Here is a 12,497-nt window from a genome sequence, read left to right as displayed (position 1 = left end):
TCTCACACTCTCTAACTCTCTCTAAAGTCTGGATGCGCTCCTCTAACGCTGATATCTTCTCCGTCAGAGTGCTCACTAACACACACCTATCACAAATAAAATTACCGCTAACGACGGAGGAAGAATGTCTAAACATCCTGCACTTTACACACTGAACAAGCTGAATATTGGACATGATAACGTACCTGAGTCGGAGTTGTAGTTGTTTGGAGCTGAATTCCGTTTGTTGTTTTTAGAAAAAGAAACGTTCTCCAAAAAGCGCAGAAAAAGGCGAAGCCAAATAGTGTGAGATATAAAAACTAGTTGCTATTAATATTATTATTGTATAAATGAAAAAAAAGTATGTAATTTAAACGCTAACACAAACGCAAACTTTCGCGGCAACGATACGAAAACAGGAAGCTACGTCAGCAACAGCAAAGTGTCATGTGCAATGGCAGATATATATATATAAACATTTATTGTATAAAGTGACTTATGAAAAGTGACATGTGCAATGGTTTCAGATATGTAAATATGTGTTGCATTAATGTGTCCATGATTGTAGTACAATTTTAAAAGCAGATCTAATTTTAAACAGCTGTGTCCTAATATATGGATCTTCAGCCCAGATACTTTGCGCATCGTAGAGGGTCGCCTTTTGGGGAGAGGCCCGGCCAGTGCTTCCACCCAAGGCATGGCTCATCGTTAATCATCTCCTTCGTCCTCGTCCGAGGTGCCTGAATCTTCTTCTGATTCTTCTGAATCACAGTCGGAGTCATAAATGTCTTTGTCATTGGTTAGGGGTATTTTCTCATCTTGCCATTTTAATACTTCCATTTGTTGAACTGTAGCTTTTATGACCAAAGATTTTAATATAGGAAGCACACAACAGAACAACAATCCTCCTATTAATATAGCAAATCCCAAGAACATACCAAATTTAGCAACCTTTTGACCAACATTCACTTGCTGTAAAGTTAATTCTTGGGAAGTCTGGTTGGATCTTTGTAGAGGTGAGCTGACCACAGCTTGATTTAATACCTGGAAAATAATGATCATTAGGTATGCTGCCCACTCTATTTTCCCCATTCTTCTTCTTTATTTCCTCCACCCCGTTACACAGATTTCAAGACCTTATACGTTATCACTGTCTGGTGGTGGGTCTTCTTCTTCTTCCTCTGCACTTTTTCCCTTACTTACTTTAGGGACTCTTGTGCAATGATTTAAGTGATACCAGGTGGTTTTGCCTTCCACTTGGACTGCTGTTGGGGTGGCTGCTACGACCTTGTATGGCCCCTTCCTTCTGGGTTCGTGCCACTTCCTCCTGAGCACATGCAGATAAACCTGGTCTCCTGGAGTGATGGGACATGGCGCGTCTGTCTCTTCCTCCGGCTCCTTGCTTTTTTCCTGCACATAAATTTGCTTTATGTATGGCAGTTAGTTTCTTTATATATGATCTGAGTTCCAGTTGTAATTGTTCTAGAGGTGGGCCTTTATAGGGCCCTCTACAGAATGGCACAGGCATGGGTCGACCCGTAAGCATTTCATGCGGGGTTAAGTGGGTATTCCTGTTAATTTGCATGCGATAGCTCATTAGTGCAAGAGGTAAAGCATCAACCCAGTTAAGTTTTGTACTAGCACAAATCTTGTTAAGCTTAGCTTTGAGCGTTCCATTTATTCTCTCTACCATACCTTGAGACTGCGGATGATAGACACACCCAAATCTTTGCTTTATTCTCAACTGTTGTAATACCTGCTTTACAGTTTTCTGAATAAACACGGATCCGTTGTCTGAACTGATTTCTGATGGAATTCCAAACCTAGGTATCACCTCTCTTGTGAGGAATTTCACAACTGTTCCTGCCCCTTCATCAGCAGATGGCATTGCTTTTATCCATCTACTAAATCTGTCAATTACTACAAGCATGTATCTCTTGCCTCGAGCACACTTTATCAAGTCCACATAATCCATAACCAAATGCTTAAAAGGTCCCTCTGGTACCGGTATATGGCCAATAGGTTTCGCTGTTCTCTTTCTAACGTTATGCTTAGCACATATCTCACATGAAGCTAGAAACTCATCAACCATAGCATGCAGATATAGAGACCAATATCCTTGTTGCTTGATTTTTCTCACAACCTCTCCTCTAGCACAATGGTCAAATCCATGAGCATCTAAAATCAAAATGTTCAACAACGCTGTAGGAGCTATGATCAGACCTTCATGTGAACGCCAAATACTCTGTGCATCCTTCTGAGCTCCCCTCTGGAGCCACATAGAATGCTCATATGGTCCTGCTTGCTGTTGATTCCGAATAATATCCTTCAACTGAGGCTGCGGTTCTATTGGCACTTGTACAGCTAGTTGACACTTAGATGCTTGCTTTGCTTCTAAGTCTGCTATGTTGTTACCCTTAGTGATATAATCATTTCCCTTTTTATGGGCTTGACATTTAATGATAGCCAATCTTTTTGGTAGCATCATAGCAGACATTAGCTTACTTATTTGTTCAGCATGCTGAATGGGAGTTCCATCGCTTCTTTTAAACCCTCTTTGTTTCCACACTGCTCCAAACAGATGACATACACCATGCGAATAGGCTGAATCTGTAAAAATATTTGCCACTAGTCCTTTGGATAATTGGCAAGCAGCGGTAAGTGCTTTTAGCTCGGCTAACTGTGCCGAACACGGTTGTGAACAGTGCTGAGACAAGATCTTCTCCACCCTTTATTATTACTGAATACCCAGTGTGACTTTCTACATGGTCTCTAAAATTAGATCCATCAACGAAGTAAGTGACTTCTGCTTCAGCTATAGGTTTAGACTCAAGATCAGGCCGTAACCTGGTAAATGACAATGAATTCGCCACACAATCATGAGCCACTCCTTCAAAAGCTAAAGGCATCAATTCAGCTGGATTAACTGTGTCACACCTCTTTATAGTAATGTCAGGATATATGAGCAGTGAAGAATATGCTAGAATGCGAGCTTGAGTAAAAACAAATTTCCCTTGATTTATTAATTCTACCACCTTATAATGTGTGTAAATGGTTACTGGGTAACCCATAGTCAAAGTGGATGCTTTGTCATATGCATAATGTACTGCTGCAAGTCCCTGTTGGTAGCAAGGTGGATAACCTTGTGCTACATTATCTAGCTTAGTGCTGTTGTAAGCTAGGGGCTGTTTTCTCCTACCACTGCAGGTTTCCTGCATCAACACAGCTGAGGCATATCCATCAGCTCGGTTAGCCACATACAGATAGAACGGTTTGGTATAATCAGGTATACCTAAGGTAGGTGCTGTCTGCATTTCTTTTTTGATGGATTCAAAAGCTAACAGTGCATCTGTGTTCCACTTAAAGGGAGCACTTAGATTTTGCACTCCTTCTTCTTTCATGATCTCCCTCAGTGGAGCTGTTTTCACTGCATACTCCTCAATCCAGTCAGCACTGAAACCTGTTAAGCCTAGGAAGGTCATCAACTGTTTAGCTGTTTGTGGTAACGGTGCTTTACTTGTGCCTTCTAACTGGGTAGGTGCTATAGCTATCGAACCATGAGAAATTTGCCGCCCTAAATATTCAACTTGGGGCTTGCAGTATTGCAACTTAGCTTTAGACACTTTATGACCTTCCTGTGCAAGCTTGTTGAGCACTTCAATGGAATCTCTTTGGCATGCTTCTAATGAGGAAGAGCAGATTACGAGATCATCCATATATTGCAGAAGGTTACTCTCCATTATTAAATCTGATAAATCAGCTTTTAAGACCTGATTAAAGATATTTGGTGAGTGTTTGAATCCTTGTGCCATTCTACAATATGTATATTGTTTACCCGAATATGTAAACGCAAACAAATACCTACTCTCTTCCGCCACTGGAATACTGAAAGAAGCTGAACAAAGATCAATCACAGTAAAGTACTTGGCATCGGGAGGGACATTAGTCAGCTGTGTGTGGATTTGGAACATCAGCTGGGTAATCCTCAGTTATATTATTAATTGCACGCAAATCATGCACAAGACACCATTTATTTGTACCTGGCTTGATCACAGGGAAAATTGGAGTATTGCAACAACTCGTTGTCTCTTCTAGCACAGATGCTTTTACAAGGCCTTCAATAGTGTTCTTTATGCCAGCTTCTGCCTCAGGTATCATATATATTTTTCCTACATACCTATGTCACATGAGGAACAGAATCAGTTACATTAAACCACCTTTTTACAAAATCACACTCATCTACACTGATAGCTGCTCCTTATGATGATGTACTGTGTGATTAACTCAACCCTGTTCTCTCTTGTCTCTTTCTGCCATGTCTGTTCTAAGTCAGTATCCTTAGCTGGGTCATAAATCATTGTGCAGTGGAAAGCCGAACAAGGTAGCTGTGCTTCAGGAATTTGTGCTTCAATGAACTTTCCCCATTTATGGATTATTTGACTAACGTCTTTTTTCAGCTGTCCTACCCAATACACATTTGCTTGTGGCTCAGTCATTACCATTTGATTTTTAATACCTTTCATGTCAACATACACACCTTCTGGGGAACACCATATTTGCAGTCCTAATTTACATAAAGCATCTCTTCCTAACAAATTTACCGGTGTCTGACTTGAAACTAATACAGGTAGGGTCAAACTTTTATTGTTAGTTTGTAGACGGACTGGAGCGGTCATAGGAATTAACTGCTTTTTTCCAGAGAATCCTACTGTCTTGGCAAATTTTCCAGACATGGGGAGATGTGAGGCATGACTTAAGTTTAAGCATGTATAAACTGCTCCTGTATCAACTAACATGGGTGTACTTTTACCGTCTACCTCAATGTGTAACATGGGTTCTTGTTCTGCACTAGTTGTTAAAATAGGTAACTGATTCTCCCCTGTAGGATTCTCTGGGCACCCCTAATATCCCAGTTTTGGACCCCCCCATGGGTTTACTGGGCCTTGAACCTGATCTCGAGAAGGCTGTTGCCACCCCCCTCCCACCGCACCCCTTTGGGCTTGGGGCCATGGGTGGGAAAGGCAGTGTGATCGGTTGTGTCCAGCTGTTCCACACCCCAACATACGCCTGGGGGAAAGCTAGACTGAGGGTTCCTTTGTCCTCTCTGTTGTGATTGGCTCTCCACTCCCTCTACATTGGCTTTTGAGTGTAAACGTTAATGACAGGCGCAGGCATCTGGTTTGAGTTTGGAGAAAATGCGGCTGGTGCTGTCATCGCAGTAACTGCAGCTGGCTGGACTGTGGGTAATGGATTGCTTGGGGCCCTCATGGACATTTGCTCTGCTTCCTCTGTTCTTAGAGTAGCTTGGACTTTTTTCTTGTTTTTCTTTGTTAATTCTTCAAGCTGTAACTGAGCCAGTTTTCTTTGCAGCTCTTTTTCTTGAGCTTTCAACCTCTGCTCATTTTTTCTATACTGTTCAACAGCATGTGTGACGTGATCACAGAACTCTTTGTGTGATTTAGAAGTTAAGCCGACCACATCTTCCAGTTTACTTTTCACTGGTTGAGGCATGGCATTTACTATGGTTTGTCTGAACAACAATGCATCTCCTTCTGGATCACTTTCAGTCTCTTGCTTCCATCTCTTTAGCTGCTTCTGGATGTACAGAGTTGGATTCTCTGTTTCCTCCAACTCTTCCCCCTTTAAAGCTTTTGGGTCCACTCTAGTTGGATATTCAGTACGCAAGGCTTGCCACACAGAAGGACGATAAGCATCAAACACAGTTCCATCCATATGGTATGTATCTATGGCCTTGCTCAGGTCAGAAGCCTGAAGGATCTCCTTCAATTTTCCTTTCTTTGCCAACAGAGCTTTCATGTCCCTGACCGACAAATGCTTGCCTGAGGTCTCCTCTTCTAAGACCTTAATCCATTTCCCTGCACCCTCGTGAATGTTAGGGAGGCGGTTGACAAGCCCCTCGAGATCCTGAGTTGCCCATGGTACATATTGTCCCCGTGCACCTTTAATTAAAATTGGAAATTGTGGAGCTAGGTTTCTAAGTCTCCCAGTGTTCCTTCCCAGTTTCCAACTGCCCATGTTAAATGACAAATCCTCTTCACCCCCTTCCTCTCCACTGCACAAAGGCCCACGCCCAGTCTTTAATGTTGTATCTACCTGTATCTGACTGGTGTTTTAGTACTCCTGTCTGTTCTCTCTCCACTTGCTTGCACCTCTTCCCGTTCTTCTAACTTATCTTCCTTCCCATACAACCTTTTCACTCTCTGTAGATCTGCCCTTACTTCCTTGTAACAATCTAATGGTGTGCTTTCTTCTCTATCTGTTTTCCTATCCTGCCTCTTTCTTGACTTCACACACGACTCTCTGTAGTCTCCTTCTAAATCCACATGACCTTCCATTTGCATCTCACCAGAAACTTCCACCATGCCTTTAAGCATAGGGAATTGACCTTCAGTCTGCACGTAGGGGGGAGGTGTGACTAACATTTCCCCTCTATTACTCTGGGCCTCACTTTCTGACTTTCTAGACTTTTTTCTAGCCTGCTTTTTCTGTTTTACCACTTCCTCCCCTTCATATTCAACTACGAAAACCTACTAAAGAGTCTCTAAGGGGACAAAGGAAAAGGGGAAAAATGGCAGAAGAAAAAAACAAGTCATGTTTTGCATTATAACCCAAAAAGTTTTTGGCATGACATTTTTCTGTTGTTTTTTTTCCTCCTTTGTCCATCTAGGGGCTTCGTACTATAACAAAAAGGAAAGCTCTACTTAATTTTATATCGTATGGAGAATTTTTTTTCGTTTTTTCATTCTATTTGAAACTTCTGAACGTCTTGGATGGAGCAGGAGCAGCGATTTAGTTCTGAACTCGCTTCCGTGAAATTATCGCTAAAACAATATTGTGTTTGAATAAATCAGATCTACCACAGCAGATAATAAACTATGGTATCTCATAACCGAAGCAAACACCACGATTATGCCTCTTTTCGTTCGACGGGAACGTGGCTCACTTGGCCGCGGTGTATTATAATCCTGCAGAATGTTACACTGTTTATGCCCACATAAGATTCATGTAATAAAAGCGAGTGAAATGTGAAAGTGGCCACTCAATGAGAACTGAGTTACTGATTTCAGCAACTACACTGAGTGTATAGTGACACTAAACAGCTGAACAACTTTATCGTTTACCTCTGAGAAAAAAAGCTGTATTTTGTTTATTTATATTTAGAATTTTTATAACAGTACAAGCAGACACACACCTCCCCTGAGCGCTCGGTAAACATCTAATCACCGTCGGTATGCAAATGAGTCAAGACGTAGCCTAACGTGGTGTCGTGTCGGATTTCAGTGGTCACAGAATGGAAAGACTTTGAAGCAGTTGCAGCGTTTTTTTTTTTTCAGTTACAACAAGCACAGCGATGAGTCCACGTTGTTTCACTGGTTATGACATAGTGACACTAAACAGCTGAACAACTTCACTTTTTTGAGTAAAATAGCTGTATTTTGTTTGTTTAATATCTAGAATTGAATAAATAAATGAAAAACACCTTCATATCTCTCAAGAGAGTGCCATAGTCTATTGTTAGTTTTAATGATTGGGCTGAAACTAATTATCACTACATAAGTACCCCAACACCATTGATCATAAGTTTCAGCTGAAACTAATTCATATGTGTGTGTATATATATATATGTGTGTGTAATATGTGTGTGTGTGTGTAATCGAGGCCGGCTCTACGCAGGGCAAGAGGGGCAGCGCACCCTCATATATTTGTCTGCACATGTTAATATATTCCTAAAATTTCTATATTAAAAAAGCGGCCACGGAGTGGACCAGTTTATATATTAATCTTAATATTAATATATTAATCAGTTTATATATTAATCTAAGCTTGAACTTATCAGCATTGTTTCGTTCAGATTCAGCTTCAGTGTGTTTCTAAATCTTTCCCCACATTTTTGTGTCAAACTATTTTATATATATATCAAATAAAATCGGTATTACTTGACCCTGAAGTTTAGTTTAGCAAAAAACTGAAACGTTTTTTCTGGTAAATCAACTGCATATGTGTTTTATTTACAGCAATTCTTTAAAAAATGAATATACATTGTACAGTACAAGGTAAACACGAGGAAGATTACAAAATGAAAAAACAGTGTCTACTTTATAAACAGCTTAGTATACTCTGCGTCGAGATGCTAAAATCTCTTGCATGTTGCCCCTATATTTTGTACTTCCATTCCAAATGAAGAGATATTTGACTGACAGCCTAGAAACAAAAGAACTGTAGGTGTGATTACAACCCCCTCCAAACGACCGTGCCATCAATCACTGACCACCTCAGAAGTTCCCTCCAATGTATGCTGATGTTTTGCAAGTATTTTTAGCACCATTCATTGTTTTTTCATTTTGTAATCTTCCTCATGTTTACCTTGTACTGTACAATGTATATTCATTTTTTTTTAAATTGTTGTAAATAAAACACATATGCAGAGTTGATTTACCAGAAAGGACGTTTCTGTTTTTTGTGTGCTAAACCAAACTTCAGGGTCAAGTAATACCGATTTTATTTGATATATATATATATATATATATATATATATATATATATATATATATATATGTGTGTTTGTGTGTGTATAATAGTTTGATTGACACAAAAATGTGGGGAAAGATTAAGAAACACACTGAAGCGGAATCTGAACATAATGCTGATAAGTTCAAGCTTAGATTAATATATAAACTGTTCCACTCCGTGACCGCTGAAATCCGACAGACGGTAATTGGATGTTTACCAAGGGCTCAGGAGAGGTGTGTGTGCGCGCGCATGCGCTGCAGCCTGTCCCTTTTTCAGCTGATTTTTCCGCTACTGCAGATCAGTTTAGCAACTTTATATCAACAATATATTTAATATATACATTTTAGGAATATATCAACATGTGATCGCAGGTTGGAAAAGGCAGGAAAAGGCATGACCGGCGCGCAGCTGTCAGCGATTTTTACGTAAATAAGAGCAAAATAGCCTTATACTGGCTTTTACTGGTGCGATTTTGAAAATGTAAGCATACAGGGTGATTAAGCTCACAGATCTAGGAAAAGTCATGGAAGGAGGGTCCTGGAATTTGATCGAGTGTGAAGTATTTTTTATTTTTTTACCCCCTTGCGGTCAAATGACCGCTGCTCGGCGCTTCTAGTGTTAAGCATTCATACTTTGTCCCTTTTTTCCTGGAAAATAGGGCTTATTCTTGGCATACTTGTCCCCTTTACTAATTGGGGCTCATTAATACACTCACACGTGCCCCTTTTATTGAGTAATGTTTATCTATTTAACTCTTTATTTAGTTTTTAAACTAATAAGGGCTCATACACACACACACAACTCCGGTCTGGCAACAAGCTGCCCCCCCCCAAAAAAACTCAAACGATACCTTTTTTGGGTGGCTACACAATGCTTATGATGTACAACTGTACATTCCTCATAGGAAAAGATATCAATAAATGCCACAAAACCCCATACAATCCAAATTTTAAGGTGGCTACCAAATGCTTACGACACCAAAAAGTGTTCCTCATATGAAAGGGCATTCTTTTTATTAATTGTTGCGTATCCTCACACAAACAATATTACTAATTAAGCGCAACTCCGTATTAACTTGCTTTCCCCTATTGCCATCCAATCAAGGCCCACTTGACAATGAGTACAAATTAATATCAAGATTATCTACCTTTTTACATTGCCCTCTTAGCAACTCAAATAGACACTCAAATGCGCTCTCTCATACAACCTGTTATTGCTGCCATCAATCAATGCCCTCTTGACAACAAAACAGACAAATGCAATGCTTATTTTATCAATTTACTATCAGTACAACAGTTAGTAAGCTGATGCATGCATTTCTTTCTGGAACCAAAGCCCATGTAGAGACTACTTAATTTGGAGAGGTCTTTATCAGGTGTCCTTACCACCATGGGTTATCCCAGCAAACAACACAAACTAAGTATATAAGCAAAAGTTGCTTACCTTTTTTAGGTGGCCACCTGTTTGTGCTGCCCGCCAAGGATGCCCACGGTGATCAACCACACCTTTGCCCCTTCACCACCCTGCTCGCAGCGCCAAGATGTTTGGAAATTGATTGAAGACCCAGGCTTTGGTTTCAGAAGATCTCGACCTTTATTTATCATGCAATAACGGCCGGGGGAGACTGCAGAATCGCAACACTGTCCTGTCGGCTCCCAACTTATATAGTCAACCAGGACAAAAGAATTCATTCTACATGCAATAATGTCATCCTAAACATCTGGGGTTCATTAAGCTTCCCCAGTCTAGGGGGCCTCAAGGTATATATCAGATTGCTTATGCAAGCAGAATCTCAGGCCTATACGTGCAGCTTCGCACGCACATTTCTGAGTACTTTCATATGGGCTACCATTTATTTCTTAAAAGTAAGTAAAGTTACATAAAATCAAATAAAATTTACTTCCATACTTCCCAGACCGCAACATTGTTGGGATGACTGAGGTCCTTCACGATCTTCCTGGCCTTGGTCCAGCACCGCTTGCTGTTGATTAAGTGCAGGTCAGGGAGCTGCACCACCCTCTGTAGAGCTCGTCTGTCCTGCATGGTGCTGTTTCCAAACCAGATTTCCTCTCAAACCTGGGCCCGGTTTCCCGATAACCTGGCAAGTGCAGGTCTGAGCAGGTCAAGAAGCTCCATAATTTGTTGCCTTGGAAGGCAAAACTTTTTTAAAATAGCCACCTCAGGCAAAATATGAAAAGGGCTAAAGTTTTGCCTAAAGGAAAAATTTACATGAACCACGCGGCTCCGCAGACGGTACCATCTTCGGTTTAGTACAACACGCTGTATCGCTGCCAAATTGTTGGCCACCTGTTCAATATTAAAAGTGATTTTCAATTTTAATGCATTAGGCACATCATAAAATAGGCTGATTAAAGGTCACTCTATTCAGTTCTCATATCAAATAAAATAAACTTTTTAAACAAGCTTACAGTATATTCCACCATTAATACAACTTTGATAACATGCCATAATGTGCTTGCATACACCGCTGAAGACTGCTGCTCAGTGGCGGCGACTAGCGTCTTGAGCTGAAACAATGGAAGAGTGAGTTAAGGTTGGTCCAGACCAACCTTACAAATGTGTGACTTAACTAAGATATACTTGGAGTACAAACGTTTCGGGAATTGCACCGTAACATTAAGAAAGAGGTTAAGGTACAACTAAATAACTACTAAGCAATAAGAAGCTTCTGGGCTCTGGTTGTTTCTGTATTAATTGCTGGAAAATTTAATATTCATTTTAAGAATCTGGAAAAAGGTCCTGAAGCATTCGGGCACTCACATCCAGACTGTGCAACAGCTTTTTTCCACACACGATCCGTCTCCTCAACACAAAGGGACTGAACTAGTAAACATACACACACAACAATTCACCCTAAAAACATTGGGACTGAACTGATAAACAAACATGCACAAACACACTGATCAACAACCATCTAACAATTGAACAGACCAACCAGAAATTACTCTTTTGCACAATATTTGTTATTTGCACAAAAAAACTATTTTCTGCTACAGGTAAATGTTTACTGTTTCTTATTGCACTACCTCAAATTACCTCCACAGAGCATTAGAACATATTATGTTGTCACTTTTGTCTGCACATTTGTATGTCCACTTTGTTATCTTTTTCTGTAAATGACTTTAGATAGGATAGTTAATCTGGTTTGTCTCTTCTTAGTTAGTTAGCTAGTCAGTTTTGTTAATTCATGTTGTACCTTTATGTCGTATGTAGCACCTTGGTCCTTGAGAAATGTTGTTTCTTTTCATCATGTACTAAACTGTATTTGGTTAAAATGACAATAAAAGCCTACTCGATTTAAGATATATACTGTATGTACTGTAAAAACAGTGTTTGATAAAGTCCAGAATATATGTATGTAAAAGAAGAGAAAGCCTGCAGTGTGTGTGTGTGTGTGTGTGTGTGTGCAAAGCTGCGAGAGTTTGTGCAAACTGTACAAATGATTGTACAAATTATTATACAAGTTAATGATTTAGTAGGTAATTATTTTAAGTTTGCAATTAATGCTCACATTAATCTATGATTGTGCAAACTGCAATGTCTGCAATGAATTTCCAAAATCTATGATTGGGCAAAGTGCAATGTCTGCAATAAATGTCCAACATTAGCTTACAACAATAATCCTAGATTTTTATTTAATACTGTGGCGTGGGCGGGGTTTTGATAAGCAACCATCATGCTTTGCGGGAGGGGTTGTTATGTGTTCACTCTGTTGGGAAAAGGTGTTTGGGTTGGTGGCTTCAAGTAGGCCGTCAAGTAGCAGAACGGCTAAGGAGGGAGAAAACCCTCCCTGACGGGGCCAGGGCGAGCAAAGAGCGGCGACCGGAGCGGTGCGGTACGTTTCAGGTTCCGGCACTGGACCTCGGAGGGGATTCCTCCAGTGATGCAGCGCAGGCACCGGAGCAAGCTATAGCTCTGTGCGACCTGCAGCTGCGCCTGCCTGCCTACAACGGCGCCGTCAAGCC

The sequence above is a fragment of the Clarias gariepinus genome, chromosome 11 (assembly GCF_024256425.1).
Source record: "Clarias gariepinus isolate MV-2021 ecotype Netherlands chromosome 11, CGAR_prim_01v2, whole genome shotgun sequence".
NCBI lineage: Eukaryota > Metazoa > Chordata > Actinopteri > Siluriformes > Clariidae > Clarias > Clarias gariepinus.
The sequence above is the reverse complement of the archived record's forward strand: the minus strand, read 5'-3'. Positions refer to the sequence as shown.